Raw genomic sequence first — 8222 nt, 5'->3', positions numbered from 1 at the left:
GTTCATAGTCTCAGTAAATCATATTATTAATTATTAAGAACTAGAGCTCTGCATTTTATTCTCTCAATGCTTAACTGCCTTGCCTAAACCCTTCCCCATAGACCTGGTGACTTATGGATCTAATTATTGATTTATGCTGTCCTCTGTTTAGCCAAAATATTTCACCACATACCTCCTCAAAGCAAGGGGCTAATGAACCAGTTCATAGTCCAGAAGGCTTTTCCTATCCCATCTTCCCGTCCACCTTTTTCTGTTACTGTCTTATCTAATGAACTAACATGCATCAAAATCAATGCACAAATGGTTGCAGTTAGAATAATACACTGTTGATCAAGCAGCATTTGCACTTTAGCATAGACTTCGTTTTTAATCAAGAAAGGTGAATATTACAAATTTCTGGGCACTTCAACCTGTTAGTGAGGGGAAAACATCTTTCCTGAATTAACTTTTAGTTTGTATTTCAACTATTTTCCATTGTGTTTTTCTTCACTGTACAAATCCTATCCCTCTTGGCTACTCTGTGAAGGGAGATCATGATGGTACCTCCCATTGCACTGGTGTCAGCTGTGTCATTTTTGTATTCTGACAAAGCAGCTCCATAAAGTCCTGGCACATAGGTTAATGGTGGGCTGTTCTTTGAACAGGATGAAGGACATTTTCTATTTCATCTAAGGAAGAGGGCTATCTTAAAAATGAAACATGTAAAATGAAGACTGTAACAGAAAATGTTCACCTCCATTTGTAAACCATGTCCTTGGATCTGAATTTTTGAGGAGTCGAAATCCTTATACGGATGATTAAGAAATGAATTTAAGGGGAGGGGCCAAGATGGCCAATCAGAAGCAGCTCCAGTCAGTGGCTACCACCAAGAAGAATGAAAACTGCAAGTGAATCCTGCACCTTCAGCTGAGGTATCCAGGTTCTCTCCTTGGGACTGACTAGGTGGTTGAGGTGACCCACAGAGAGCAAGGAAAAGCAGGGTGGAACGATGGCCCACCCAGGAGCCACACTGGGTAAGAAGACCTCCTGCTCCAGCCAATGGAGGCAGTGAGTGAATGTGCTAATCCACCACGGAGATCCACGCATTTGCCACGGATCTGTGCAACCCGTGGATCAGGAGATCCCCTCGTGAGCTCACACAACCAGAGCATTGGGTCCCAAGAGCAAAACGGTGCAGACTCTCAGTGGCCGCTCGGGTTATAACTAGCAACAGCAGGCTGGAGACTGCCTAAGATGACTCAGTTCCCCGGGGGCCGGGTGGCCGCCGTCACTGCGGCTACAGTCAGCAGTTTTCCCCTGCCAGTGCTGGGGAGACTGGGCAGTTTGGGCCGGGAGGAATTCCCCACAGAGCAGCACAGTGGCTGTGGCACATGGTAGCCAGAATGCTTCTTTAGGTGGGCCTGGATCCATCCCTCCTAATGGGGTAGAATCGCCTTGCAGGGATTTAAGCAACTTCAGCCAGGGAGTTAGGGACAGAACTCTGATCTCCCCAGGAAGGAGCCACTGGGGAGAAGAGCAGCCACAGTCTCCAGCTCAGGGGACTTAGTCTTTCCTACCTGCTGGCTCTGAGGAGTCCAAGCAGTCCAGACAAGTGGGATTGACCCAGCGCAGTGTACCCACTGTGCCAAGAAGCCAGACTGGTTCTTCAAGTGGGTCCCTGATACTGTGCTGTCTGACTGGGTGAGACCTCCCAACAGAGGTCACCAGACACCTCATAAAGGAGAGTTCTGGTGGCATCAGATCACTGCCTCTCCAGGAGGGAGTTCCCAGAGGAAGGAGCAGGCAGACATCTTTGTTCCTCTGCAGCTGCCATTGGTGACACCTCTAGTTGCAGGGTGGGAGACACAGGTGAAAATGGTCTTGAGTGAAACCCCGTCCACCACAGGCACCCTGCAGAAGAGGGGCCTGACTATTGCAAAAAGAAACAAACAACAACAAGAGGAAGATTAACAACAACAACAAAAACAAAAACACCAAAAAACCCATCTGAAGTTCAGAAGCCTCAAAGATTGAAAGAAGATAGATAAACCCACAAACATGAGAAAAGTCGGCACAAAAATTCTGAAAATTCAAAAACCCAGAGTGCCTTTTCTCCTTTAAATGACTGTAACACCTCTCCAGCAAGGGCACAGAACTGGGCTGAGGCTGAGATGGATAAATTTGCCCAAGTAAGCTTCAGAAGGTGGGTAATAATGAACTTTGCTGAGATAAAGGAACATATTTTAACCCAATGCAAAGCGACTAAGAACTATGATAAAACATTACAGGAGCTGTTAACCAGAATAGCCACTTTAGAGAGGAACATAAATGACCCAATGGAGCTGAAAAACACAACAGAAGAACTTCACAATGCAACCACACATATGAATAGCTGAATAGACCAAGTAGAGGAGAGAATCTCAGAACTTGAAGACTATCTTACTGGAATAAAACTGGAAGACAATATTAGAGAAAATAGAATGAAAAGTGACAAACAAAACCTCTGAGAACTATGGGATTATATAAACAGACCAAGCCTATGACTGATTGGGGTACCTGAAAGAGACAGGGAGAACAAAACCAAGTTGGAAAACATATTTCAGGGTATCATTCAGGAGAACTTCGCCAACCTAGTAAGACAGGCCAACATTGAAATTCAGCAAATTCAGAGAAAGGCCAGTTCACCTACAAAGGAAGTCCATCAGACTAACAGCAGACCTCTCAGCAGAAACCCTACAAGCCAGAAGAGCTTAGGGGCAAATATTCAACATTCTTAAAGAATTTCCAACTCAGAATTTCATATCTGACCAAACTAAACTACATAAGCAAAAGAGAAAATCCTTTTCAGACAAGAAAATGCTGAGGGAATTTGACACCATGAGGCCTGCCTTGAAAGAGCTCCTGATGGAATCACTAAATATGGAAAGGAAAAACCAGCCACTTCAAAATACACTGAAGTACACGGACCAGTGACACTATGAAGCAACAACATTAACAAATCTGCAAAACAACCAGCCAGTATCATCATTACAGGATCAAATTCACACATAACGATATTAACCTTAAACGTAAATGGGCTAAATGCCACAATAAAAAGACACAGAATGGCAAGTTGGATTAAGAGTCAAGACCCACTGGTGTGCTATATTCAAGAGACCCATTTCATGTGCTAAGATAGACACAAGCTCAAAATAAAAGGATGGAGGAAAATTTACCAAGTAAATGGAAAGCAGAAAAAAGCAGGGGTTGCAATTCTGGTTTTTGACAAAACAGACTTTAAACCAACAAAGATCAAAAAAGACAAGGAAGGACATTACATAATGATAAAGGGTTCAATTCAACAAGAAGAGCTAACTATCCTAAAAATACACACACCCAATATAGGAGCACCAAGATCCATAAAACAGTTTCTAGAGACCTACCAAGAGACTTACTCTCCCACACAATAATACTGGGAGACTTTAACACCTCACCGTCAATATTCGATTACTGAGAAAGAAAATTAACAAGGATATTCAGGGCTTGGACTCAGCTCTGAATAAAGTGAACCTGATAGATATCGACAGAACTCTCCGCAAAACAACAAAATATACATTCTCACAAAAACAACTCCACCCAAAAAGAACAGAATATACATTCTCCTCAAAACCACCTGACAATTACACTAAAATTGATCACATAATTGGAAGTAAAACACTCCTCAGCAAATGCAAAAGAACTAAAATTGTAACAGACAGTCTCTCAGACCACAGTACAATTAAACTAGAACTCAAGATTAAGAAACTCACTCAAAACCACACAAGTACATGGAAATTGACCAACCATATCCTGAATGACCCCTGGGTAAATAATGAAATTGGGGCAGAAATCAAGAATTTTTTGAAAATAATGAGAACAAAGAGACAATGTACCAGAACCTCTGGAATGCAACTAAAGCAGTGTTAAGAGGGAAATTTATAATACTAAATGCCCACATCAAAAAGCTAGAAAGATCTCAAACTGACATCCTAACATCACAACTAAAAGAACTAGAGAACCAAGAGCAAACAAACCCCAAAGCTAGCAGAAGACAAGAAATAACCAAGATCAAGCAGAACTGAAAGAGATACAGACACAAAAAACACTTCAAAAAATCAGTGAATCCAGGAGCTGGTTTTTTTTAACAAAATTAATAAAATAGACTGCTAGCTAGACTAATAAAGAAGAAGAGAGAAGAATCAAATAGACAAAGTGACAAATGATAAGAGGGTATCACCACTGGCCCCACAGAAATACAAACAACCATAAGATAATACTATAAACACCTCTACACAACTGAAATAAAAAACTAGAAGAAATGGATAAATTCCTGAAACATACACCGTCGGAATACTGAACCAGGAAGAAGGTGAATCCCTGAAGAAACCAATAATGAGTTCTGAAATTGAAGCAGTAATAAATAGCCTGCCAACCAAAAAAGCAACGACCAGACAGATTTACACCTGAATTCTATCAAAGGTACAAAGAGGAGCTGGTTCCATTTCTTCTAAAACTATTCCAAACAATTGAAAAGAAGGAACTCCTCTCTAGTGCATTTTATAAGGCCAGCATCATCCTGATACCAAAACCTGGCAGAGATACAAGAAAAAAAGAAAACTCAGGCAAATATCCCTGCTGAACATCGATGCAAAAATCCTTTATAAAATACTGGCAAACCAAATCCAGCAGCACATCGAAAAGCTTATCCACCATGATCAAGTCGGGTTTATCCCTGAGATGCAAGGCTGGTTCAATACACACAAATCAATAAATGTAATTCATCATCTAAACAGAACATGATTATCTCAAAAGACACAGAAAAGGCCTTCAATAAAATTTAACATCCCTTCATGTTAAAAACTCTCAATAAACTAGGAATTAAAGGAACATGCCTCAAAATAATAAGAGCCATTTATGACAAACCCACAGCCAATATCATACTAAACGGGATAAACCTGGAAGCACTCTCCTTGAAAACCAGAACAAGACAAGGATGCTCTCTCTCACCACTCCTGTTCAACAAAGTACTGGAAGCTCTGACCAGGGCCATCAGGCAAGACAAAGAATAAAGTGTATTCAAATAGGAAGAGAGGAAGTCAAATTGTCTTTGTTTGTAGATGACATAATCCCATATCTAGAAAACCCCATTTTCTCAGCCCAAAAGCTTAAGCTGATAAGCAACTTCAGTAAAATCTCATTCGATTGCAAAGATACATGCACACATATGTTCATTGCAGCACTAGTCACAATAGCAAAGAAATGGAATCAACTCAAATGCCCATAAATGATAGGCTAGATCAAGAAAATATAGTACATATACATCATGGAATACTATGCAGTCATCAAAAAGAATGAGATAATGTCATTTGCAGAGACATGGATGGAGCTGGAAGTCATTATCCTCAGCAAACTAACACAGGAACAGAAAACCAAACGCTGCAAGTTCTCACTCATAAGTGAGAGCTCAATCATGAGAACACATGGCCACAGGGAGGGGAATAACATACACTGGGGCCTGTGGGGGTTGTAGGGGGAAAGAGAGCATCACTAAAAATAGCTAAGCATGCTGGGCTTAATACTTAGATGATGGGTTAATAGGAGCAGTAAACCACCATGGCCCATGTTTACCTATGTAACAAACCTGCATATATACCCTGGAACTTAAAATATTTTCAAAAAGAAATGAATTTATGAAAGCTTCCACCAGGTGTCATGACCAATAACTAGATATGGGGAGGTATTTAAGGCCAGTCCAAGCTGAAGATGAGAGATCTACATTTTCTAAGCTAAATGATCTAATTGTGTGTTATAACTCAGTGTTCATTTCTCTTGTGCTTGCTCTGACTCTTTAGTAACACATTGTTTAAGTGATCCTTTCTAATTTATCTCAGCTATAGATTGCTTGGGGAAAATACTTAAGTAATCATTTAGAAGGCACATCAAAGGAGCAAAAGTAACCCCTAAGGCCCATGTGGTGGTGGCAGCATTAATAATAGTTAAACTATTTCACACATTCTTTTTAAGTTCTACCCTGTATTTTCTCAACAATGGTGTTTGTTAGTATTATAAGTCTTCTTAATAGATGAGAAACTCAAGGCACAGAAAATAAAGCAACTTATTTTATTACATAAAATTAAATAAAGCAATTTATTTATTCAAGGTCAAATAAATAGTAATCAGTAGAGGCTAGAGCCTCAAAGGGAAGTAATTGTTTTGCAATGCTAGACTCAACTTTCCTTTTCTGTATGATGATTCTCTCTCCATGCTCTATTTTATCAAGGAAGGTAGTGGGCTTTAACATATCAGAACACTGTAACTTACCAAGCTTGGTTTTGTGGCTCCTCTATTTCCCTCTAATGGCAATACAATAAGTTATTTACCTCCTCTCAATGATCAGATAATTAGGATAAATTACAGAGCTATCACTATATTGTTGAAATCTGCTTAGTTACATTAATGTTATTTCCAAGAATGCCCTACTTTTTCTAATTGTGTTTTCTCTCAAATATCTCAGGCTGTTGGAAAAATTCTTCTACTTTTACTTATTCATGCATCTAGTTTTCACTCCTTTCTTGCAAAGGATGCCCTCTCTACAGTAATGAAAAGTGTTTGCTTGGCTTACCTAGGCAGCTACTTTCAAAGATAAGTCTTTCTTAAGAAAATGATTAAATGAATTAATAAATTCTAATGTTCTATCAAAGAGCCGAGTCAATGTTAATGGTGTTGTCTTTAACAGGATGGATAACACAAGAATGAATGAGCTGCAATTTATCAGACATTTTGAAGAACTAATGCATATCTATCTAACATCTTCCTAGTCTGTTAGAAGTAAAAGGTTCTCCACCCTCGCCTTCCTGAGACATGACAGGGAACAGAGAGAGTGAAAGAGAGAAACAATTCAAAGACAGACAATCGGGTACTATTCTAGAGGTGGTAACAAGGCACGAAACAGGAACAAGGGCAGCCTGTCTATTATTCAGGCTGATTTTAACAGAGAAGCTAAAAAATAAAAACAAAAGAAGAAATGAAAGCCTCGATTACTTTCTAGTGTTCCCATGTATATTTTTCAAAGAAATCTTCATCCTAAAACAGCAATCAGTATGGGATCAAGTGAATATATTATAATATTATAGAGGAATCAATGTTACCCCCCTTACATCTGTACCTTAAAAAGTGTGTGTTCTAAAAACTACTATGTGGATAATTACCGTCCTTTTAAGACTACCATTTGAATGTGTATTATCTCCTCATTAAGTTCCTGACTTGCCATGATTTGTAGAAAAGGACATTGTGGTTATCTGAGGGAGGAAAAGATTGAGTCCTTTGTTTTGATCCTTGAAAATTGACTTCTTAACTGAATAAATTGAGTCGTTTCAGGATGTCTTTTTGTGTTGCATACGCCATTGCAAGTATCTTTATTGGAGAATAATCTTGGTTCAGGAACTGATCATGAAAAGGAGAACTGACTGCATTCAAGAGAAAGATAGTGAATTTTCAGGAGGAATTGTTTCAAGTTTGGAAATCCCAAGGGAAGAGTTAAAGAATTTGGCAATTGTTTTATGGTTTAATATCCTGGTTTATTTTGTTGTTTCTTTAAAACAACAACAACAACAAAAAAAAAAACAAAAAAACAAAAAAACCAGGGGCTCTCTTAAGTCTCTTAAATCTCTATAACCATATTGCACGTTTGGGACACGTTGTTTAATTTGCTTCAGTCACTGATGGGAAGTTCTTAGGTCAAAAGTTGTAGGCAATGTTTGTGGTATATATTTCTTACTCCAATCTATGCTGAAGTGAGTGACATTTTGGACATATGTTGTCTGGCAACAGAATCTTTATTTTGATAGCACTGGAAAGAGAGAGATTGATAATAGTCAAGGTTGCTACTCTCCCCATGGCATCCCCTCGCCTTTATATATCCATGACACACCAATGAGATTTAAAAACGTAAATGTATGTCCATCCATTATGCTTTGTTTATATTTTCTTCAATGTTTTTTATTTTCTTTATTATTTGGCCTTGTAAGTTAAATTATATGCAACTATGAACTAAGTAGTGTTTATGAAATTTTAAGAGCACATTGCTGTAAAGAGTCTTATGTCAGATGTCTATTGAAACAAAGTGAAATTTACAATTTTCAACTATGGATAATACAGATTAATTATCAGGAATAAAAACTTTTCTTTCTTTTCTTTCCATCTGTCTGTCTGTCTTTCTTTCCTTC

The sequence above is a fragment of the Rhinopithecus bieti genome, unplaced genomic scaffold (assembly GCF_001698545.2).
Source record: "Rhinopithecus bieti isolate Rb0 unplaced genomic scaffold, ASM169854v2 scaffold_12640, whole genome shotgun sequence".
Taxonomy (NCBI): Eukaryota; Metazoa; Chordata; class Mammalia; order Primates; family Cercopithecidae; genus Rhinopithecus; species Rhinopithecus bieti.
This window is presented reverse-complemented; position numbering follows the sequence as displayed.